The 24,769-nt window shown below is 42.8% G+C and overlaps 1 pseudogene; it reads right to left on the bottom strand.

The window, feature by feature from the left end:
• Nucleotides 1-21,022: 21,022 nt before the first annotated feature.
• On the bottom strand, nucleotides 21,023-24,184 carry LOC111176724 (acylphosphatase-1 pseudogene; annotated as a pseudogene).
• Nucleotides 24,185-24,769: the final 585 nt, after the last annotated feature.

The following is a 24,769-nucleotide window of genomic DNA, read 5'->3' as shown; positions in this document are numbered from 1 at the left end:
CCTTATTTTTTTTTTACAGTTCTATTATAGGACTAACCATAATCTCATGTACTATAGTTGAGTGCACATATGAATTCCTTTAGAGTCCCTTTGTTTTCTTCCGGCGCTCAGAACAGGGCCTAGATTACCAAGATTGCAGTTCCGAGGGGGAGAACAATAGGCAATGTCACTACAGAATATTAGACTTATGGGACTCATAAACTCCCGTGGTGACACCACATAAGATTGTGCCAATTGTGTCTGCACACCCAGACTACCATTCACGTCACGGTTTATGCCAATAGCGCCTTCCTTCCCCCAGCCCAGCCGTGCCTGATTTCCAGTCTTGCATGGAGGACCTGAGGGAGAAATAAAAAATGCACAGGAGGAAGGGGTGTGGTATTGTCCAGAAGGCTTCCCCTTTGAGAAGGTAGGTTGAGAAAGACCTGAAGGCTCCGTGGCAGTTGCCCTGACAAAGTAGGAGGTAGGGAGATAGGAGAAAATTGTGTTCTAGGTTGAGGGGACAGAGTGAGAACGGGCTGGAAGGCTGGACTATGGTGTGTTTGTGATCCTGCAAAAATGTCCACATGGCTGACCTGTAGGGGGCCAAGGGATGAGAAGAAGCTGGGAAGTAAGCAGGGATCGTATCACAAATGGCCTGATATGCCAGGTGAAAGAGTCTGGACTTTAGTCTGAGGACCACAGAGAGCCAGTAGGTTAAGTACAGTAAAAACATGAACACAGATTTTAGAACGATTACTGGTTGTACTAAAACTAATTAGGAGCTTTCTATAATAGATGACAATGGCTTGAACTGAGGTACTGGCAGGGGGCTCAGAATATCAGGTATCAAAAGGACTTAAAAAGTACATTTAATGCAAACCTCTGTTCTCAAGGAAATTTCCTTGAGAGGCAGATCTTATGATTTTCTGTTTGATTTTATTTTTCCGAAAATACAGATGGGAAAATAAGGCATAGAAATAGTTGTGACAAAGCAGGAAAAAAAAAATACAAAACCTGTCGGTGGGGTATTCATTCAATAAACGTCTACTGATCAACTACTACATATTGGGTCCTAGGCACAATTCTCCGTGTACCATAGAAAGACATATCAAGGCTTAAAGCGACTGCTAAGCTTCAGGACATGTGCTATCTGATCATGGAGAAAGAACATTTCTGAGTGCTGGGGGCCCTCCTTGTAGGATAAAATCTTTTAGAAAATATTTCAGCTATTTCTCAGTTTGTTTCTCTAGAACAGAGGCAAGGTTACATACTCATTAGATGACCAGGTGATCTTTAGCATTCCTCACGTTGAATCGGGTTTGGAAGGATAACCTTAAGTTTATCCACTGTAAGAAGGCTGTGCGGATTGACCTTCCCTTCTCTTTCTCCTGTGTTGGAAAGAACTATTCCTCCTCCAACTTGCCACAGGTTTTTTTTTTTTTTTCAACTTGCCACAGTTTTTACCAGGGGGACTTCCCCACGTCGGGGGCACGTTTATTTTCATCTTGAACTGTTGCATTTCACTTTCTCTCTCCTGCTTGGCTTTTATCACCAACCCCGTGGAGCCATAGATAACACTTTATAATTTAAGAATGAAAGATATTTGGAATGTTAGGTACTCAGACAAGGAGAGATGTCTGGGACAGAGCATAAGCAGGAAAAGGGGAAAGGTGAGGTAGGTTGACATCTCCTGGCAGTAGGTGCAGGAGTTCCCATCTCCAAAGACCTCTCATTGCCTGGAGACACTGGTTCTTGCTTAGGATTAAGTTAGGTTCTAGAAGCGCTAAGAATTAGATCATCTCTAAGGTCCCTTCCAGTTTTAAAATTTTACAATTCTCGTAAGATTTCCACAACGTATCTTTTCACAAGGTCAATTTGTAAAGAGAACGAGATAATTCTTAATTAATTAATTAATTAATTCTTAATTAAAATTAGGATTGAGGACCTGAGACTCATAGATAAATCTGGAAATAGAAGTTACATTTCTGGGCTCTCCTACAGTTCCTTTAGTGGATTCCTACAAAAGTTATCCAAAACATTAACAACCTTTTGCCTTTAACTTTTGGCCCCTCTTACAATCCAAACACCAGTAAAAATAAGGAGTATTAGCTAGGGAATTTGTTTAAGTTGTGCAATGTGTTTTGCAGGAAGTAATTCATTTTTAATACGTGGGATAAAAGAAACAGGTAGAGTTGTCAGATCTAGCAAAAACAAAAAAATAAACTAATAGAATGCCATTAAATTTGAATTTCAGGTAAACAATGAATAATTCTTTTAGTATAAGTATGTCCCATGAAATGTTTGGGACGTACCTATACCACAGAACTATTTCATGTGGCAGCTCTCAACAGGGAGCTAAAGTTCTGTTCCATCCCATGGGCTGTTAGGAGGATTAAATCAGAGAAAGTGGAGGAAGTGCCTCACACAATAGATGAAAGTTCTCTTTGCTTCCCCTTAGGCTGAGGAATATGATATCGATAATTTGCCACCATCCATGTATAGACTGAAAAAAAGTTCAACTCCAGTCACCCTGCATACTTCTGGTTCATTTTTCCCTGCTGTCCATCTGTCTTAGCCACAGAAATGAAAAAAAATGAAAACCTACTCAGTAACGGATGAAACATATTTAGAAAAGTAAATCTGCTAGTGGCTATTAAAAAGTCATAAATTGGGCTTCCCTGGTGGCGCAGTGGTTGAGAATCCGCCTGCCGATGCAGGGGACGCGGGTTCGTGCCCCGGTCCGGGAAGATCCCACATGCCGTGGAGCGGCTGGGCCCGTGAGCCATGGCCACTGAGCCTGCGCGTCCGGAGCCTGTGCTCCGCAACGGGAGAGGCCACAACAGTGAGAGGCCCGCGTGCCACAAAAAAAAAAAAAAAAAAAAGCGTGTGTGTGAGGTGGGGGGTACATAGTTTTCCAAAATTATTTTCTGAGTAAACAAGCCAAAATGGAGATCACTGCTTCTTTCTTTCTGTGTTGCTCTGGCACCCACCTTCCACCCTAAATCTGTTCCTTTCTCTGTGGTTCTATTTCTTATACCCCATCAAAGCCTATCGTATGGGGACTTCCCTGGTGGCGCAGTGGTTAAGAATCCAGTTCTTCCTTGGGGCTTCCCTGGTGGCACAGTGGTTAAGAATCCGCCTGCTAATGCAGGGGACACAAGTTCGAGCCCTGGTCCAGGAAGATCCCACATGCCGCGGAGCAACTAAGCCCATGCACCACAACTACTGAGCCTGCACTCTAGAGCCCGCGAGCCACAACTGCTGAGCCCTTGCAGCACAACTACTGAAGCCCGCGCCCTAGAGCCCATGCTCTGCAACAAGAGAAGCCACCGCAATGAGAAGCCAGCGCACCGCATGAAGAGTAGGCCCCGCTCGCCGCAACTACAGAAAGCCTGCACAGCAACAAAGACCCAACGCAGCCAAAAAAAAAAAAAAAAAAAAAAAAAAGCTTATCATGAACAGCTTCCTTTCCTTTTACCTTCTGCCTGACCTTTTGCCTAAATGTTCTCAAGTTTACTCTTCTTTTGCCGATTCATTGCTAGGACAGCACTCTCAGGCTTAACTAAATACACCAACCCATCACTAGCTCACCTCATCTGGACTCAGCTGGATTCTCATTTCCAGCCCCTGTAAACCCACAGGACCAGGAAGGGAGCCCCAAAGGCACACATCGCCACCTGGCGGCCGATTGCTAACCAGACGTGGTGACACCAGGACGCTCTCGGTGACACGGGGACAGGCCTGAAGGCAGATTGGCAAGAAGCACCAGTCGCGGATGGAACTGCCAGGGTTAGCCCCCTCTGCTTGGGTAACAGCATCTTCTCTGGCTGGAAACATCCTTCCAAATCTGTTTCTCTCAAAATCCATTTCATCTTTCATAGTCCAGTGTAAATGCCGTGATCCCTTTTTCTGACCTTTCGAGTTAGAGGATCTCACTCCTCTACAAGTCCCAGAGTGGGGTCAGCATTTCATTATAAGTCAGGGAGCTCCACATTGCCTAATCCGAACTATTTCTCCTCCTCTAGTGCCTCAAAGACTCAGGTCCTTTGAAGTACATGCCATCAGGATATTGCAATCTGCTGATCTCCTGGGCCACTTCCCCTCATTCGCTGGAAATTTAAAAACCTGACTCATCCTCTTGGTTACACAACTCCTGCTGTCCTCATTTCTAGTGACTTCGTCATCCTTGGAAACAATTCATCCCATGAGCTGGCCTCAGTGTCTTATCCGCTCATTTCCAATCATCTTGTTTTCCAGCCCACCTTAGTCACTTATTCTCATGGTGACACCCTAGCCCTGGTTATTAGTAATAAATGCACTCCTTCCGAGAAACTTCTGTTTCTTGCATCTCACACTGATCGTTATCACCTCTTCAACAATTTCTGGACTGAAGTAGGATTTTTAAGCTATTGACTCTATCAAATTTTCACTGCCATTATCCTTCTATTTTTACTTTCCATACCTCCCAACTTAAATTGTTTGATTCATCACTTTAAACACTCCTTTGTATAAACTTGCAACTCCCTAGCACTTCTTTCCCTCCTGCTGTATTCCTTGGTAAAATCCCAACCCTTGTTAAATCCAGTTCTAATTACTCTACTTGCTTGCATTCACTAACTAAATAAACATAACTGGAGAAAAATCCACAACCGTGCTAATTGGCCTCACATTAAATTAGATGATAATCTCAAGTGGGCTCTCCCGTTTTATTTTCCCAAATCGATTCACTCCCTATTGTCCAAGAAAACAGTTTCACACCTTTTCCTCTCGACTCAAATTTCCAGGATCCCCTGTCCTTTTTCACACTTAGCTGATAATCTCATTTCTTATTTCTTTGAAAAACTAAAGAAATTTCTCATCTTCCTACTTCCCTACCAAATTGAATTTGACTGAATCAGTATCCACACACTCAGTTTGCTTCTTGTTGAAACAGACTGATTGTCTAACATCTCCTAAGGCTAGCCCATCCACCACAGAACTGGATCCCTTTACCTCTGACCTTACTCAAGAATTTTGTCCTAAAAGCATTTCCCTTATATCATCAAATTTTCCTTTTCTACCAGATCCATATCATAATGTCTCTTAACAACTCTCTCCCTTAGATAAAGACAAACTTCAGAAAAGTAGATACGTCTGGCATGGCAAGAAGCTAGAGGAGAATCTTACAATACATACAAGATTCGATTTCTTAAGCAGGGTGGGTATCAAGGTGTTCATCTGCGAAATTCTTGCCTTGTTCACAAAGACAATGCTGAAAGCGAAGGAAGCAGCGCTGAAAAGCATCCACACACTGCGCCTCTGAAGGCAACCCAATATCCCTGGAAGAGCGCCCCCCGGGGAGAAACGAGCTTGACCACTATGCCATCATCAAGCCCCCCTGACCTGGGTCAGCCATGAAGAAGACAGAAGACAACAACATACTTGTGTTCATTGTGGAGGCCAAGGCCAACAAGCACCAGATCAAACAGGCTGTGAAGAAGCTCTGTGACACCTACATGGCCCAAGGTCAACTCCCTGATCAGGCCTGATGGACAGAAGAAGGCATGTGTCTGACTGGCTCCTGACTATGATGCTTTAGAGGTTGCCAACAAAATTAGGATCATCTAACCTAAGTCCAGCTGATTAATTCTAAATATAAAATTTTTCACCATAAAAAATTCTTATAATACATCCATTCCTTCAGAGTAATGAAAGAAATAATTCTTCTCTTGACCTCAAGTCCCTTCTCAAGGTAAGTGCTCCTTTAATGTAAATTCCTCCAATTCCTCAAACCATTCTCTACTAAACCTATTCCAATTAGGCTTTTGTCCCTCCTGCTCTGTTTGAACGAATCCCATCAAGGTCATCAGCGAACTCCATCTTATCAAATCCAAGGGTCAATTCTCTATCCTTCTAACCTGACCACTCCGAAACATCTGACAAAACTCATCACTCTCTTTGTTCGAGTAAATTTCTTCCCTTGGCTTTTCATACACCAATTTGCTCTGGTTTCTCATTTACCTTACTGCCTTTTATCAGCATTTCTAAATGCTGGAATGTTCCCAAGGTTCAATCCTTAAGACACTTTTCTACACACACTCACTCCCTGGGTTCCCTCCTCCAGGCCCATGGCTTTAAATACCATTTACATCAAATCTCAGCCTCCAGTTGGACCTGGTCTTTAGGCTGTAGACTTGGATGTCTCCACATGGAGGGCTAATGAGAATCTCAAAGCCGGGAGTGCCCCAGGCTCCTAACTTGTTCTTCCTCCAATTTCCTACCTCAATTGCTTAAGCTAAAATCAAGGAACTAATATTGACTTCCGTATTACGCTTGAACCCCATGCCCAATTCATTAGCAAGTCCTGCCTGTTGAATCTAGCAGTTTTTACTACCCCTTACTACCACCGTTGCCCAAGTCCCGTTATCCCTACCAATACAACAGCAAATAACTGATCTCTCTGCTTCTACGTTTGCCCCCTACAGTCCATTCTCCCACTCACAGAAACAGTGATCTTAAAAACATAAATCTGCACTTACTTGTCCCCTGGTCGGAATCCTTCCAGTGGCCTTCCAACATATTCAGAAAAAAAAAAAAAGGTAAGCATCTCATCATGGACTACCGGGCACTACGTGATCTGCTCTGGGCTGTCTCCCCACCTCACTTCCTGCCACTCTTCTCCGGATGCACCACACTCCTTCCCTGCTGTTCTTTGAATGCATGGGCCAAATGCAGCCTACCCCGTTTTTGGTTGTCGTTAATTTTTTTTCCCTTAACTTTCTGAGATAATTATAGATTCACAGGTAGCTAGAAATAATACAGAAATCCCGCTATGTTCCTCACCCAGTTTCCCCTAATGGCAACATCTTGCATAGCATAGTCACAAGATCACAACCAGGGAGCTGATACTGATAAGTCTACTCACCTTATTCAGATTTTGCCAGTTTTACATACGCTCACTTATGTGTGTGTGCTTAGTTCTACGTAGTTTTTTTTTTTTTTCGGTACGCGGGCCTCTCACTGCTGTGGCCTCTCCCGTTGCGGAGCACAGGCTCCGGACGCGCAGGCTCAGTGGCCATGGCTCACGGGCCCAGCCGCTCCACGGCATGTGGGATCTTCCCCGACCGGGGCACGAACCCGTGTCCCCTGCATCGGCAGGCGGACTCTCAACCACTGCGCCACCAGAGAAGCCCAGTTCTACGTAATTTCATCACTTGTGTAAGTTCTTATCACCACCATCCCGGTCAAGATACAAAATATCAGTAGCTCTATCAGAAGGATACCTCCGAGGAGGAGGAGAAGGCAGAGGAGGAGGAGGAGGGTCCCTCGTGCTTCTTTTTATAGCCGGTCATCTCTGGCCCCGAGTCCCAGCCGGTGGCAACCCTTAATCTGTCCTCCATCTCTATAATTTTGCCATTTAAAAATGTATATATAAAGAAAAACAAAAGAAACAAATGTATATAAATGGGACCTATTTTAGTTTGGGCTGCCAAAACAGAGTAGTATAGACCGGGTGACTTAAACCACATTTATTGCTCACAGTTCTGAAGGCTGGAAGTCCAGGATCAAGGTGCTAGCATGGTTGGGTTCTAGTTAAGGTCCTTCTCCTGGTTTTCAGACAGGCATCTTCTCACTGTGTCCTCACACAACAGAAGAAGACTGAGTTAGTTCTCTGGCTTCTTATTTATTTATTTATTTATTTTTGGCTGCGTTGGGTCTTCGTTGCTGCGCGCGGGCTTTCTCTAGTTGCGGTGAGCGGGGGCTACTCTTCATTGCGATGCGTGGGCTTCTCATTGCGGTGGCTTCTCTTGTTGCAGAGCACGGGCTCTAGGTGCGTGGGCTTCAGTAGTTGTGGCTCGCGGGCTCTAGAGTGCAGGCTCAGTAGTTGTGGCGCACGGGCTTAGTTGCTCCGCGGCATGTGGGATCTTCCCGGACCAGGGCTCGAACTCATGTCCCCTACACTGGCAGGCGGATTCTTAACCACTGTGTCACCAGGGAAGTCTGTCTGGCTTCTTTTTTTCTTTTTTTTTTTTTGCGGTATGCAGGCCTCTCACTGCTGTGGGCTCTCCCGTTGTGGAGCACAGGCTCCAGACGCTCAGGCTCAGCGGCCATGGCTCACGGGAGCAGTCACTCCGTGGCATGCAGGATCTTCCCGGACCGGGGCATGAACCCGTGTCCCCTGCATCGTGCATCGGCAGGCGGACTCTCAACCACTGCGCCACCAGGGAAGCCCTGGCTTCTTTTATAAAGACACTCATCCCATCCATAAAGGCTCCATCCTCATGACCTAATTACCTACCAAAGTCCCCATCTTCAAATACCATCACATTGGGGATTAGATTTCAACTTACGAATTTTGAGGGAACACAAACATACAGTCCATAACAAGATCACATAACATGTAACCTTTTGAGGTTGCTTCTTTTCACTTAGCATAATTTCCTTGAGACCCATCCAAGTTGTTGTATGTATCAGTAGTTTGTCCCTTTTTATTGCTGAGTCGTATTCTATGGTAGGAATGTACCATAGTTTGTTAACCTTTCATCAACCTAAGGACAATTAGGTTGTTTCTAGATTTTGGCTCTGACAAATAAAGCTGCTATAAACCTTCAGGTACAGGTTTTTTATGATTACGTTTTTATTTCTCTGGGATAAATGCCCAAGACTGCAATTGCTGGGTGATATGGTAAGTGCATGTTTAGTTTTGTAAGAAACTGTCATATTCTATACCAGAGTCGTTGCACCATTTTATACTTTCACCAGTAATGTATGAAGGATCCAGCTTTTCTGCATGCTTGCCAGAAAATGGGGTTATTATTTTTCATTTTAGCCATTCTGAAAGGCACGTGGTTATGCCTATTGTGGCCTTAATTTACATTTCCCTACTGGCTAACGATGTTGAGCATCCTTTCATGTGCTTGTCATCTGTATAATTTCTTCAGTGAAATGTCTGCTCAATGTCTTTTGCCCATTTTATTAACTGTTGATTTTTTTAAATAACAGCTTTATTGAGATATAACTCACATATTATACAATTCACCATTTAAAGTGTACAATTCAATGGTTTTTAGTATACTCACAGGGTTGTGCAATAACCACCATCATAATTAACTGTAGAACACTTTCATCACGCCCAAAAGAAAATCCTTACCCGTTAGCAGTCACTCTCCGATTTCCCCCAAACTCCCAGGCTTAGGCAACCACTAGTCTACTCTTTATCTTTACGGATTTGCCTACTCTAGACATGTCATATAAATGAAATCAAATAATATGTGGTCTTTTGTGACTGGCTTCTTCTACTTAGTACAATATAATGTTTTCAAGATTCATCCATGTTGTAGCATGTATCGGTACTTTATCTCTTTTTATTGTTAAATAATATTCCATTTTAGGGAATTCCCTGGTGGTCCAGTGGTCAGGACTCTGCGCGTCCACTGCCGACGGCTGGAGTTTGTTCCCTGGTTGGTGAACTAAGATCCCGCAAGCCACGCGGTGCAGCCAAAAAAAAAAAAAAATTCCATTTTATTGGACATACCACATTTCATTTATCCGAGCATCAGTGGATAGACATTTGGGTTGTTTCCACTATTATGAATAATGCTGCTATGAGCACTCAAGTCAATTTTTTGTGTGGACTTATGTTTTCATTTCTCTTGGGTACACCTAGGAGTGGAATTTCTGGGTTGTAGTGTAATTCTATGTTTAACTTTTTGAGAAACTGCCATCTGTACCATTTTACATTCCTACCAGCACTGTATCAGGGTTTCGATTTCTCCACACCCTCGCCAAAACATTCCAGTATCTGTATTTTCAATTATAGACAACCTAGTGAGTGTGAGGTAATATTTCATTGTGATTTCCGATGTGCATTTCTCTAATGGCTAATGATACTGGGCATCATTTCATGTGCTTATTGGCCATTTTTATATCTTCTTCTGAGAAATGTCTACACAGATCCTTTGCCCATTTAAAAAATTGGGTCATTTGTCTTTTTATTATTGAATTGTAATAGTCTTTATATATTCTAGATACAAGTCCCTTATCATATACATGATTTGCCAAAATTATCTCCCATTCTGTGCCTTTTCATTTTTTTTTTAAATTAATTAACTTATTTACTTATCTTTGGCTGCGTTGGGTCTTCGTTGCTGCGCGCGGGCTATCTCTAGTTTCGGAGAGCAGGGGCTACTCTTCGTTGTGGTGCACGGGCTTCTCATTGCGGTGGCTTCTCTTGTTGCGGAGCATGGTCTCTAGAGCGCAGGCTCAGTAGTTGTGGTGCACGGGCTTAGTTGCTCTGCGGCATGTGGGAACTTCCTGGACCAGGAATTGAACCCATGTCCCCTGCATTGGCAGGCAGATTCCCAACCACTGCGCCACCAGGGAAGCCCCTCTTTTCACTTTCTTGATGGTGTCCTTTGACATCCAAAAGTTTTTAACCTTGATTATGTCCAACATATCTATTTTTTTCATTTGTTACTCATACTTTTGGTGTCATAGCTAAGAAACCGTTGCCTAATCCAAGACCATAAATGTTTATATCTATGTGTTCTTCTAAGAGTTCTATGGTTTTAGCTCTTAAACTTAGGTCTTCTTGTATATGGTATGAGGTAAGGGTCTAACTTCACTCTTCTGCAGGTGGCTATCCAGTTGACCCTGTAACATTTGTTGAAAACACTATTCTTCCCCATTGAATGGTCTTGCCATCCTTGTTGAAAAATCAGTTGAACACGGATGCATGGGATTCATTTCAGTACTTTCAATTCTATTCCATTGATCTATATGTCTAACCTTATGCTAATACCACACTGTCTTGATTATAGTTTACAGTTGAGTTTTGTTGAAAGGGCTTTTTATTTTCTAGATGCAAGTCCTTTGTCAATATGTGCTTTGCAAATATTGTTTCTGTGGCCTATCTTTTCACTCTCTTTATAGGGTCTTTTGCAGAGCAGAAGCTTTTAATTTTAGTGAGGCCCTATCTATATCTATCTATCTATCTATCTATCTATCTATCTAGGCCTGTGCTTTTGATGTCAAGCCTCTGCCTGTTTTTGTAAATAAAATTTCATTATAACACACCATGCCTACCTCCTTACACAATGTCTGTGGCTGCTTTAGTAGCCATGTTGAATAGTTGTAACAGAGACCACATGGCCCACAAAGCCTAAAACAGTTACTATCTGGCTCTTTACAGAAGAGGTTCTTGACCCGCTGCTCTAATCTGCTAAACCTTTACACTCCAGGGCCCTTACACACTCCCTCTGTCTGAAACACTCTTTCCTTGGATCTCCTTCTCACGGCTGGCTCTCTAGTGTTATTCTGGCTTCTGCTCAAATTTACCTTAGAGAGGCCTTCCATGACCATATTATTTAGAATACGCAACCCTCCCCATCATTCCACCATCTACTCCCTTACTTTATTTTTCTTCATAGAATTTATCACTTCCTTCACTAGAATAAGCTCCATGAGGGCAGTCTCAGGCACCAACAGTGCCTGTCATATAATATCACTCAAGAAATACTTGAATAAATAAGTGAGTCACAGAGAACTATGTGCAAACCACCTCTTTCCAGGAAAAATAATTCTATTTATTATCCCATAAACTATTTTGTCAGAGGAACAATACTTGAATGAAAGAACAATAGGTCTGATTCCCTTCGTGAACTGTATAATGATGTTTATGTGTCATTTTACCTCCATGGCATTCCCTAACATATAGAGCTAAAGAGTTACATATGAAAAAAAAAAAAAAAGAGTTACATACGGCTGGAGAGCAAGGATGTTTGAAAGTCTTTACATTTGTTTTCTAACTCTGTATTCCTTCCTGATCTCCTCTTGAGCCTGAACTGAAATTCAATGGGTCGATAATAATGTAGGTTATCTGTTTCACACTACAATTGATTTCTCCTGATTGCTCTTGAATTCTGAACCTCTTGATCTGTCTGTAGGGGAACAATGTAGAACAGAGGAAAGGAAAGAGAGCTTCGGCATAAAGATACTGGTCACAGGCCAGCTCTAGCACTAGTTGTGTGACCTTAAAAACATATCTCAAGATCTTAAACCTTGTTTTCAGATAGTAACATCTGCCTCACGAATAAATGTATGTAAATAATAATTAATTCCCAATTATTTAACATCTTCTATATGCCAATGTGAGATTATATATATATCTGTCCCCGGTTTCTGGCATAGAGCTCTTAAAACCCTTGTAATTTCCTGAGTCATAAGAACACTGGGAACATCTCTCGTTCTAATAATTGTCTTTGACCAGGTCCCTGACACAGGGCTCCTGAAACGCTTGTAAATTCCTAAGTGATAAAAGCACTAGGAACATCTTTTGCTCTGATGAGGTTAGTGTCGATGGGCTCCTGGATGGGGGCTGGTCACCAGCAAGACCAAACCGTGATTAGAAGCTTGGAATTATCAGCCCACCCCTCATCCTCCAGAGTGGGGAGAGGGGCTGGAAATGGAGTTAATAATTGATCGTGTCTATGTGAGGAAGCCTCCATAAAATCCCAATAGTAGGAGATTTGGAAAGTTTCCAGGTTGGTAAACACATCACACCGGGAGGGTGACGCACCTCAACTCCATGGGGACGGAAGCTCCTATGCTCAGGACCCTCCCAGACCCTGCCCTATGTATTTCTTTATCTGGTTTTTCATCTGTATCCTTTATCGTATCCTTTATCCTGTATCCTTTATCTACCAGTTTTAATAAACTGGTAGACATAAGTGTTTCCCTGGGGTCTGTGATCCATTTCAGCAAATTAATGGAACCCAAGGAGGGGGTCATTGTAACCTCTGATCTATAGCTGGTTGGTCAGAAGCACAGGTGACAACCTGGGCTTGTAACCAGTGTCTGAAGTATGTGTGTATGGGGGTCGGGACAGCAGCAGTCTTGTGGGACTGAGACCTTTACTTGTGGGACCTGGTTAGACAGTGTCAGAATTGAGTTAAATTTTAGGACATCCAGTTGGAGCCACAGAGAATTGCTTGGTGTGCAGAAAAACTGAGATTTTTTTCCTTTACAGCCAAATACCTTGCTAAGTGCTGAGAATATATTATCTAATTTAATTGTCACAATAATCAGCAAAGATCGATGTCATCCAAAGAGTTAATTATAGTGTCTGGCTAATAGGTATAAAATAGGACAAACTTTCACAGCCATTTGCATCTGGCTATGTCAAAATGGCCTTGTCAAAAGAAAAATCACTGTTTTTTTTGTTTTTCGTCTTTGTTGGGGTACAGTTGATGTAAAATCACTGTTTTTAATGCCAGTAACAACAGCAACAACCATCTTAAACCTTTGCTTATCCTTAATTCCCACTAAAATTCTGGGGACTCTGTCGTTTAATTTCTCTATTATTGAGATGTTTCGCAGGCACTTCTTTTTTAATAAAACCACCACCACGACGGCGATATACGATATCTTAATAATGATAAGGTTGGCATAATTAGGAAGCCCACAAATAAGAGAGGTAGACTACCCTATGATTTTTGAAATGGAAAAACACAGTAGTATCCAATCTTAAGTAGTCAAATCTAATTATTAAATAATTATGCAGCAGGGGGAGCTTGGTGGGAGCTGGGGTGGACAGGGGGCACAGTGGCTTTGCTCACCATTGGTAAAGCGGTGAACACATTTTAAAAAAGGATCACTCCTTGATTTCTGTGTCTCACACCTTGTCCTCACAGTGTTTCCACCAATGTCTTTCCAAAATAGCCTTAACAACTATCATGTAGACCTACCATCTTTAAAAATGTATTGACTTTTAAGATTTTCCAAAAGATGCGATGTTTTGGAAAATGTGCTAAGGAAGAGCAATTGCCCGCCCTGTTCTTCCGCCAGCTCTGCTTTCCTTAGTTTGACCAATAAAAAAATTGGGAAAGAATCTGGCAGTCTGATAAGACCGCCATTCAAGATTCCAGTGAATTCCCTGAGAACGAGCTTATTTAAAGTCTTTCTGGATAGATCACATGGGCTAAACCCTTGGCTTCAGGCAATATGTGATTTAGTCACCAGATGAAGCCTACCCTGTCCCCATCCCAGGCCAAAGGGTCATAAATTCTTTAATATCTTTTTGTGACTCTTCATCACAGTGCTTTGCAAGTAATATGACTCAGTAACACTTTAGAGTCGGCTCTATAAGAAGAGTTCTTATCATGGTGCAAATTCAGCTATGATTCTTCACACCTATATAGTCATGGCAGTTTTTAGGGAAATTCCCTCTCGTCAAGTTGTGTATAATTTTACCGAGGCCTGTTTGCAATTACAATGCCGAACATGGATATTTTATCATTTTTATTATCTTGATGTTAAAGCACAAAATGCCACACATGGCAAATACTAATTAATTGTGAATAAAAATAATATGGGAATGTACCGAGTCTATTGGCTGCAATAGTCTCTCCCGCCACCACTTACGTAGGTCCACATTAATAAGACAACAAAAGTTTAGGGAAACGACAGGTATTGAGATTACTAACATAACCATGACAAAACAAGCTGATACCAATCTGACATAAATTCTTAATACTCACATCCTGTTTGTTGCTCTCCATCTCTCTGCTATACTAAGAATTGACTCGCCCTCCAATTCTCCTTTAAGGTACTGCTTCCTGTAAATTGTAATTGGCTAGTTATTTATTTGCTTTATCTACTTAAGCTCCTTGAGAGATGAGGCTGTGTCAGCCCCCCGACCCACGGGCACACCAATAAGTACTTGTGGAAGTAGGTGAAACCTCATATAATTCTAGTGTCTTAGATTAACTCAATTCTGGGGTCCTCAACAAAGCTCTTTCCACTTGTTCAGCAGCCAGTGGGAAGAATTTTATCAATTAAAGGGAGAGAAAACGGAAAGAGCTGAATATGGTGCAAAATGGAACCCCTATATTTTGAGTCATTGCTCTGTCACCAACTAGCACTGTTTCCCCATCAGCAAAAGGAGCAGGGGTTAGGTGAACTTGCTGTCATAAAACTCTGTGATTTAATGTGGCTTATTATAAAATATTTGAAATAAACCACCTCCTCACAGCTTCACCTAAACAGCATCAGTGAGCTGCAGTGGAGTCAGAAATCAGGACTCTGCTTAACCAGTTATCAAGTCTGAGTGTTTCCTCCTTGACCAGCTCTCCTGACTTGGATGCATAGTTGGGGATCAGCTGAGATGTATGGTGAAACACTAGTATTATCTCCTGAGTTTATTAGGAGGAAGGGGAGAATTAGGACAGACCATTCCTTTGACTATTCCACAGCCTCCTTATTACCCTTTCCTTTTCATTTCTCTCTGCAGCCCCTGCCCCCCAGTGTCTCTCCTTTCCTCTGTCTGCTAGTTCTTGGCTTCCAGGTCATCATCATTCGGGGAGAAAATAAAAACCAAAAACCTCTACAACTCTTCTAACTCAAATAAATATACTTTTCTTTAAAAGTAAGGTGCTATACTTGCAGTGAATGAATGAATGAGCCATAATTTTCTAAGGAAATTCCAATTTTCATCTTTCAAAAACCTACAGAGTTATCATTTGCATAGCACTTAAACTCCTGGTAGGTATCTTTCAAGGCCAGCACAGTTCCCTTTGCCTGGATGGTTTTTCTACGGCTCTCACTTTCTTCAGGTCTTTGGTCAAAAGGCACTTCCTTAGACCCATTCCTTCCCCCACCTGCAATTGAATATGCCAGTCCCCTCCCCATTTCTTACTACATATTTTCTTCATAAGATTTATCACTGTCTGGCATTTTATTACACATCCACGCATTTTCTTGTCTATCCCTTCCCTAGAGTATAAACTCCAGGAAGGCAGGACCATTGCCCACGTCGTTCACTGTGAGGTCTCCAGCACCTGGAGCAGGGCTCGGACACGGTAGGTGCTCAGGAAATAACAAATATTCTCTCAAGTACTCTGAGGCTACGTGCTAGTTTCTCCAGAGCCCTAGGACCCCCTTCTCCCTTAGTCCCGCCCAACCGTGAGTCACCACCCACCTCTACCCGGGCCCAGCTCGGAAGCTCGTCCTCCCGCCTGCCAGCCACAGGGACAGCGCTGCGCACCCACCACCGGGACCGGGCAACTGCGGTTGGGCCCGGCGGCTCCGCTCAACCGCCCATCTCCGGGCTCACCCACGCCTCTCCGCTGGTCCCAGGAGGCCACGCCCGGGGGTGACAGCGATGCCGCCACTGCGCTTCCGCCCGCCCGGCTGCGCGGCCGTTAGGAACCCCCGCGCAGCTACGAGATGCCCAGGATTCTGTTTTGAACGATCCGTTGATGTGGGAGGAAAACGTGACTCGTGGGTCCGGCTGCCTCCGTTAAGCAGGACGCAGGCAGCCACCCCTGGCGTGAGCAGGGGTCGCGCTCTTGAGTCCCCACAACCGCGGCCCCAGTCCTTCTCCTCACCTTCGCGCCAAACTGACCGGCTGGGCCGCAGCCCACCCCGCTCCCACCCTGCGCCCAGGCATCTTCGAGAAGAGAGCGGGGAACCCTTTACGGGGAAACGACTCTGGGCCCCACCATCCTTGATGCCGCCGTTAAGAGGGTGTTAACATTTCTGCTTTAAGAGATACCGGTTCCCTCTCAGCGCCTCCGCGCCCCGGGGGTGTTGCCCTCAGACAACTCTGCGGGGTGGGCCGGGGTCGAGGCTGAGAAGGCAGAGGGCAATTTTTAGTGGTTCTTTTGGACCCGGTGGCTCTTTTCTAATGAAAAGCCCCAAATGTCTTTCCTTCCACCTCCTGGAAAGGACTCTTTAAAATTTGGGGTTAGGAGTAATAAAGGTTGTCCCGCGCTGCCTCGTGGGTGCTGTCCGGGGAGTGGTTGGTGGGCAAGAGAGGGACCGGTGCTTTGGAGATTGTTCTCCCCTTTGTCCCCTAGCTAACTTGGAATTATTTAGAGCCTCATAGTGATAGCATGGCCTTTCAGCAAGGGCTGAGTCAGTAGTGACAAGGTTTTTTTTTTAAACGTCTGCATTACACTTCTCAAAAGGGAATATTCCCAGTGAGCAATAAACTCAGGAAAAAGGTGTGCAGCTGAATTGGTCATATCAGGGAACTTCAAATTAAAACCACAGGAGATGCTACTGTACACCCACTAGGATGGTTAAAATGAAGGAGGAGGAAAAGGAAAGAGAGAGAGAATGCCAAATATGGGAGGCCAGAACTTTCATATGTGGTTAATGGGGGTACAAGTTGATAAACTGGCGCACTTTGGAAAATATTTATCAATATTTATTAAAACAGAACATATGTATATAATGGAATGTTACTCAGCCATAAAAAAGAATGAAACAATGTCATTTGCAGCAACATGGATGGACCTGGAGATTATCATATGAAGTGAGGTAAGTCAGAGAAGGATAAATATTATATGATATCATTTATATGTGGAATCTTAAAAAAATGATAGAAATGAACTCGTTTACGAAACAGAAATAGACTCACAGACATAGGAAACAAACTATGGTTACCAAAGGGGAAGTCGGGGGGATAAATTAGGAGTTTAGGATTAACATATACACACTACTATATATAAGATAAACAACAAGGACCTACTGTATAGCACAGGGAACTATACTCAATAACTTGTAATAACATATAATGGAAAATAATCTAAAAAATATATGTATGCATACTGAATCACTTTGCTCTACACCAGAAACACAACATTCTTCAATAAGAAACACAACTATACTTCAGTAAAAATTATTTTAAAAAAACCAAACAGAACATATGCCTGCCCTATGACCCAACAATTCCACCCCTAGATATATACTCAATAGAAATGCATACACACGTTCATCAAAAAATAGGTATTAGAATGTTCATCTCAGCAGTATTCATAACAATGCCAGACTGGAAATAATCCAAATGTCCTTTAAGAGAAGAATGGATAATTTACACTGTGTTATATTCACACAGTGGAATATTATACAGCAATGAGAGTGAATGTGCTATAGCAACCTGCAATTATATGGATGAATCTCACAAAGTTGAGTGGAAGAAACCAGGTGCAAAAGAGGACATATCGAATGATTCCATTTATATAAACGTTCAAAAACAGGCAAAACTAAGCTGTGGTGTCATAAATCTAAATCTGTGGTTACCCTTTGGGGGGTTGTGACTGGGAAGGGACACCAGGACTTCTGGGGTGTGTTCTGTGATTTTGTCGGGGTGCTGTTAACTTTGTAAAAACAATAATCGAACTGAGCAATTTTCCATATGTGTTTTACTTAAAAATGTTTTTAGTTAAGGAAAAAAAAGGGACTTCCCTGGTGGTGCAGTGGTTAAGAATCTGCCAGCCAATGCAGGGGACACAGGTTTGAGCCCTGGTTCGGGAAGATCCCACATGCTGCAGAGCAACTAAGCCCTTGCGCCACAACTACTGAGCCTGCGCTCTAGAGCCCGTGTGCCACAACTACTGAGCCTGCGTGCTGCAACTACTGAAGCCCACACACCTAGAGCCTGTGCTCTGCAACAAGAGAAACTACCGCAATGAGAAGCCTATGCACCACAACGAAGAGTAGCCGCCGCTCGCCGCAACTAGAGAAAGCCCGCGTGCAGCAACGAAGACCCAACAGATCCAAAAATAAATAAATAAAATAAATTTATTTTAAAAAGAAAAAAAAAGCCTTAACTATTATTAATTTGTCCATGTTCTCCTCTATTCAATTCAACATACATTCATTTTATAGTCACTATATTAGTAAATAAGGCACTAGGAGGCACTGTGGAGTCCTGGAATGATGTCTCTGCCTCCCAGGAGTTCATCATCTAGGAGGTGTTACAAATAAAAGTCATTGCTTGGGCGTAGTCTTTAATACTATACTGTTAGGGAAGTCCAAAATAATTCCCTTGGAAGAAAGTTGGGGAAAAGAATATGCATCTATGCAGAGTTTCTGAGTTAGAAGGGCTCTTAAGAGGCTCATGATTTCTCGTGGGCAGGGACCAGGGTAATCAACTGTCTCACTTTCCCCAGGACTCAGGGGTTTCTCACAACAGGGGACTTTTAGCACTAAACCCAAGATAGTCTTGGGTAACCTGGTATGGATGCACACTCTAGCAGGGGCTGAGCCTGATTCATCTTTGAACTTGTTGAAGTTTCCAACATAAAGTCTGAGACATACAATTGATTAATAAGCTCAATGAATATTTGTTGAAATGGGGGAAAATGTTAACGGAAATAAAGGCACCTGTTTATGTGATGCCAGTGGTTTTTTGGGAGCAGGAATTGTGCAAAATATGGGTTAGGGACAGGTTGAGGAGGGCTTTGAATGCCAAGCTGAATAGTGTGTTTTATATTTTACTGGTAGCCATGGAATGCTTTTGAACAAATACAGTGACATGAAAAAAAATCTGTGTTTCTCCTCATCAAATCTGGGTCACTGAACAAGACTAGATGGCCTAAGTAGGGTTGGCATAAGTCTACAAGTTGAGGTCCATGTAGAAGGTTATTAGGAGTCCAGAAAAAAAAGTTAAATAATAGACTTTCAGACCCTTAAGGGAGCTAAGAGCTTCACTAATCTAATGCCTTCCTTATTTTTAAAAAAATATTTATTTATTTGGCTGCATCGGGTCTTAGTTGCTGCATGCGGCATCTTTCATTGTGGCGCATGGGCTCCAGAGCATGTGGGCTCTCTAGTTGTGGAGCCACGGGCTCTAGAATGTGCGGGCTCAGTAGTTGTGGCCCGTGGGCTTAGTTGCCCCACGGCATATGGATCTTAGTTCTCAGACCAGGGATCAAACCTGCATCCCCTGCATCAGAAGGTGGATTGTTAACCACTGGACCACCAGGGAAGTCCCCTTCCTTATTTTTTTAATATTTTTTTCTTATTATAGTAGTTCCCTCTTATCCATGGGGGATACTTTCCAAGACCCTCAACGGATGCCTGAAACCGCAGATTGTACCCAACCCTATATATACTATGTTTTTTCTTATACACACATACATACACATGATAAAGATTAATTTATAAATTAGGCACAGTAAGAGATTAACAGCAGTAACTAACAATAAAATAGAACAGTTGTAACAACATACTGTAATAAAATTTATGTGAATGTGATACCATGACAGTACATCTGGTAAAGCAGCCGGCTGCCAAGTGAGTGATCAGCATCAATAAACTGGACCAAGGGATGATTCCCATCCCCGGCAGGACGAAATGGGATGGCTTGAGATTTCATGATGCTACTTAGAGTGGCGCGCAATTTAAAACCTGTGGATTGTTTATTTCTGGAATTTTCCATTTAATATATTTTCAGACAGCGGTTGGTCGTGGGTAACTGAAACCTCAGAAAGTGAAAGTGCTAAGAGGGTACTACTGTATATGTTCCTTTTACAAACTGTTTCTTCCATACCTTTTTTCCCCCCTCCTTTCTTAAATGTTAATATTTATCTGTAATACTAATTTTAGTTTGCAATAAATGAAGGCCCAGTGGTAAGGTGACTTGTCCAAGTTCATTCGGCAGGTCCTAAGCAGGTCCTGGTGTTTTTTCTGATTTTCCTGATGCCGGAGAGGCTATGACTCAGTGTCTCATGTTCTCACTAATCAAGATGCCAGTGGTTTATCTTTACTCACTGGAGGGTGTGGGCCTGTGGTGAGGAACAACAGCAGTTTTTTTTCCTGGAGGCGCAGGCCCAGCGGCCATGGCTCACGGCCCCAGCCGCTCCGCGGCATGTGGGATCTTCCCGGACTGGGGCACGAACCCGCATCCCCTGAATCGGCAGGCGGACTCCCAGCCACTGCGCCACCAGGGAAGCCCCACAGTTCTTTAAGTATATGAATTATTAACCTAAAAATAATATTGCATGTTTCCACATATTCATTTAACATTACTAAGAACAAAATGCCCTTTTCTCTCATAAACACAATTGTTTTTAAAGGTTCTAATGTGTTTTTGTTGATTAGAATTGTAGTTGTAATCCTCCCGTCATACATATAATATGCAGTAATAATCAAATATCTGATACTAAAATAACTTACTGATAAATTCTAATACTGAACACAGAATAGTTCTATCTCTACTAACAATAAAAAGCAAAACCACTTAGTTTATCTTGGAAAATTTAAATTCTGGCCATTATTTTACAAGTTAGGAATCTGAGTAATCCAACTATGAGATGCCTTTCTCATTGTAGAAGTTTGCTCTGTCGACGTGCGTTTGTTTTGGGATTCCCTCTTTTTCCAACCATCCCTGCATATGACGCACTTTGGAGATGCAACCTTGAAATTGCCCTCATACTGTGCCCTGATCAGTATTCTGGACCCAGCCTCCAAATTCCAGCTTTTGCCCCTCAGCCTGAGTATATTTGTGGAAAAACACCCCGTGTGCCTTTCCCCCAGTTTCATAACCCACTGATATCAAGGTGTCCCCTTCTTCCATGCTCATGCTCAAACCCTCCTCGCCCTCCTCTCACGTGGCGGGAACTACCCAGGCGACCACCACGCCAACGGTTCCCCCAGCCGAGTAACCGACGTGCTGGAAGCCTAGACAATTCTTGAAAAAAATTTTAACATCCTCCCCCTCCCTGGCCCCACTCTCAATCCCACTTTGGCATAAGCAAGATATACCTTATTATGCTAGAATTATTTACAGCCTAGTAATAATTTTCTCATGGTACTTTTATTATTGCAAATACAGCTGCCTCTCATTCCTCCTCTTATTTCTAAACTATGGCCATAACGATACTGAAGGGCTAGTATGATATACTCTCTTGTAAACTATCTGGCCTAGGAGATCCTGGAAAATCATAAAAAGATGGGATCACTTTGGATGAACAGAAGTTACCGGTTACTGAATCTTGACCCATAGCCCTTGCAGCTCTGCAGTGGGGACAGTTATAATACTGATGGGAAGTCCTTATTCTGGTCCCTCAATTTCAAAGCACAATTTTTAGACAGCGTTAGAGCTTTGCTGAAATGTAGCTGTAAGAAAAAGTCTGGACTAGGAAAGAAAAAAAAGGTCCATTTGTGCTGGGAAGCAAGGGAATTCCATAATTTACAGTATAGATGGCATCTCTCAACACTCTCAAATAGTTCTTCCTACCCTGGAATTGCAGATTGTAGGTTAAACACCTTATTTTTCATTCACTGGATGTAGAGGATATCTTTTCTCCAATTCCATCTTTTCAATTTTTCTAGGAAGGTAGGTTGAGGGGAAATCTACTTTCAAATTTTAAATGCCTCAGGGTGTTAAGGAGAAAATGGTAGCATTTTCACAGATAGGTAGCTTCCTAGGTAGATCTGTGGGAGCAGATTTATCTTTCAATTTATGGCTGGAAAAACCCAGGTGGTGAGTGTGAAACATTTTCCCAGGATCATAAAATTGGCATATATACCTTTCAAAACATATTTTAAAGGTCTGGCATACTTTGTAAAAGTCTTCTCATTTTGGTTCGGTTCATAACCTGCTATGTATCAGACACTGCTAGACACTGGATATGCAACGATGAATAAAATACACTCCATACCCAAGCAGTTTTCTGTAATGTGATTAATGCCCTTCCTTCAGACAAACTTTTACAGTTTCCTTCACCTCCACGCAGCCTCTCCAATTATTTTGTGAATGGTTTCTTTAGGAACCCACCTGCTAGGATACTGTGATCCAGGGTCAGTCCTTAACTTTCTGTACGAGAACCTCGGTTTCCCCATCCTTCCCTAAAGGCAAGGCTAAACCCCACGCTTTTCCTTTCTTCTGTCTCTTTCATCCTTTTAGTATAAGTAAATGGGAAGTCTGGGACCAAAGGCTCATATGAATTTAATTATCACGTATATTTTAGAAAACCACGGTAGCCGCTAACTTCGCTGAGTAAACAGGAAACTATCGATTCCACGCAGGAAATGGCCTTGTCTGAGGACAACGAAGGTTTCGCGGATTTCCCTTTCTCCTTCAGTTCCCTTCTAAACTCATTTCCGGCTTTCAATCCATTTGGTCCTTCACTACAATAGCAGACTCCGTCTCACTCTTCCCAATTCCACCGTAGACATCGTCCCTGAGAGAATGGCCAATTGGCCCTTCCCTTTCGTGGACATCTTTACGCCTTGTTTTACATCACGGCAAATCCCAACCAATCAGTAGTTGTGGTGGGAGGTACTAAAATAATCTTCACTTCCTTCCCAAACATCCGCCTCTCGCTTGCGTCATCCTGATAGATTACATACGTAGCCAATCAACAAGCAACCTTGGGCCCGGCCTACCTTAAACCCAATCAATTAAAATGAAGACGGGGAATTGGGCGGAGAATGGAAAACTTGCCCCCTCTTTTGGAAATGGTTTGAAGAGGTGCGTCCGGATCTCTTGAACTTAACAATTTTCGACCAACGATCACTGCATACTGCGTGTCTCAAACGCCCCAGTTCTGTTCCCCTTCGACCTCACCCCAAGATGAGCCCCACCCCTCATATCCCTCCCCCCGTTCGCCCCCCATTTCAGTAGAACACATTCCCATCATGAATCATCAGGAAAGGATCCAAACCCCAAAGACCCGTGCTTTACACGTTCCTCCCCGCGCCGGTAGAGTAGGGGGAAGGGGAGACCCTGCAGACCCCGGCGCCAATCTTTCCATTCAGTGTGTCTCTCCTCCCTTCCCCACGTTCCCGGGTCGGAGCTGACACGGGAGTGGGAGGAGCCGAGGGCCTGCTCAGCTTGGGGAGAGGCTAACGCTTCTTAAGGTGGCGCAGAGCTGTTAGGTGGCTGGGCCTCTAAACAACTGGGATGTGACGTCCTCCTGCCTCCCAACTTCGCTTCCCACGCAGTTTCTCGTCTCTGGTCCCCTAACCTTAGTCCTAGTCTTAGTTTTAGAAAGAATAAACAGGTTAGGTAGGTAAACTAATGAAACTTACAATAATAAAGTTATGTAAAAGAAATACAAACCACGGAGAGAACTTTTCCTTTACGATGTAATCTCTTCTTCTGTGTTCTATTCTTTTCTTCCGAGATTACCTTTTAAAGTAGCCGCTAGAATTTTTCTGATGCGCAAATATGGGCTCAGATTTTGTCTGATAAATATTTTTAAGTGAATCATTTGTATGTTTGTTTATTCTCTCCCCACTAGATCTGACGACAGCCTCTAAGGGAAGCAAGAACCCTTTGCTTAGAGGTTGCGGGTTACCTCCTAGTCCTTTTACCGAGGGTTCCCTGGAAGCTGGAAAAGCAGAGGTGGTATATCGGGCCGCCTTGCAGTCTTGCCTCTAGTTCAGTCTTCTCAGTTGTAAAATGGGGATACCTTCTAGGTTTAGTGTTAGTACTAAAAGACTTCGTGTAAATGAAAACACACTGTGATCTGAAAGGTGTAAAACAAACATTAGATAATATAAATATAAAGCATGTAATAGTAGTAAACATTTACAGAGTCCTTACTATGTTCCAGTGCTTTTAAACAGTATTTTTAAAAAACTATTTTGTAAAATTTCAATCATATGCGAAAGTAGAGAGAATAGTATTAAAAAAGGACAAATGACAAAAACCCACGTTGTAATAAGCAACACTTGGCTAGTCATTTATTACCTATACCTCTCTTCCTCATCACTTGGTTATTTTGAAGCAAATTTCAGGCTTTTCATGACTAAATACTTTAGTATGCATCATGAAAAGATAAATATCTTTAAATAATAATAACACAATTCTATTAACATATCTAAAATATAACAGTAATTCTTTTATATCACCGAAGTCAGGATTGAAATTTCACCAATTGCTTGATGTTTTTTCCAGTTGCTTTGTTCAAATCAGGATCCCCCCAAATGTCCATATATTGTATTTGACAGATATGTCTCTTGATCCATATAGATTGCATTTGGTTGCCTTGTCTTTTAAGCCTCTTTCAAT

The sequence above is a fragment of the Delphinapterus leucas genome, chromosome 11, assembly GCF_059928025.1.
Source record: "Delphinapterus leucas isolate spDelLeu-1000000601 "Yukka" chromosome 11, BTC_Dleu_Yukka2, whole genome shotgun sequence".
Lineage (NCBI taxonomy): Eukaryota > Metazoa > Chordata > Mammalia > Artiodactyla > Monodontidae > Delphinapterus > Delphinapterus leucas.
This window is presented reverse-complemented; position numbering and strand designations above follow the sequence as displayed.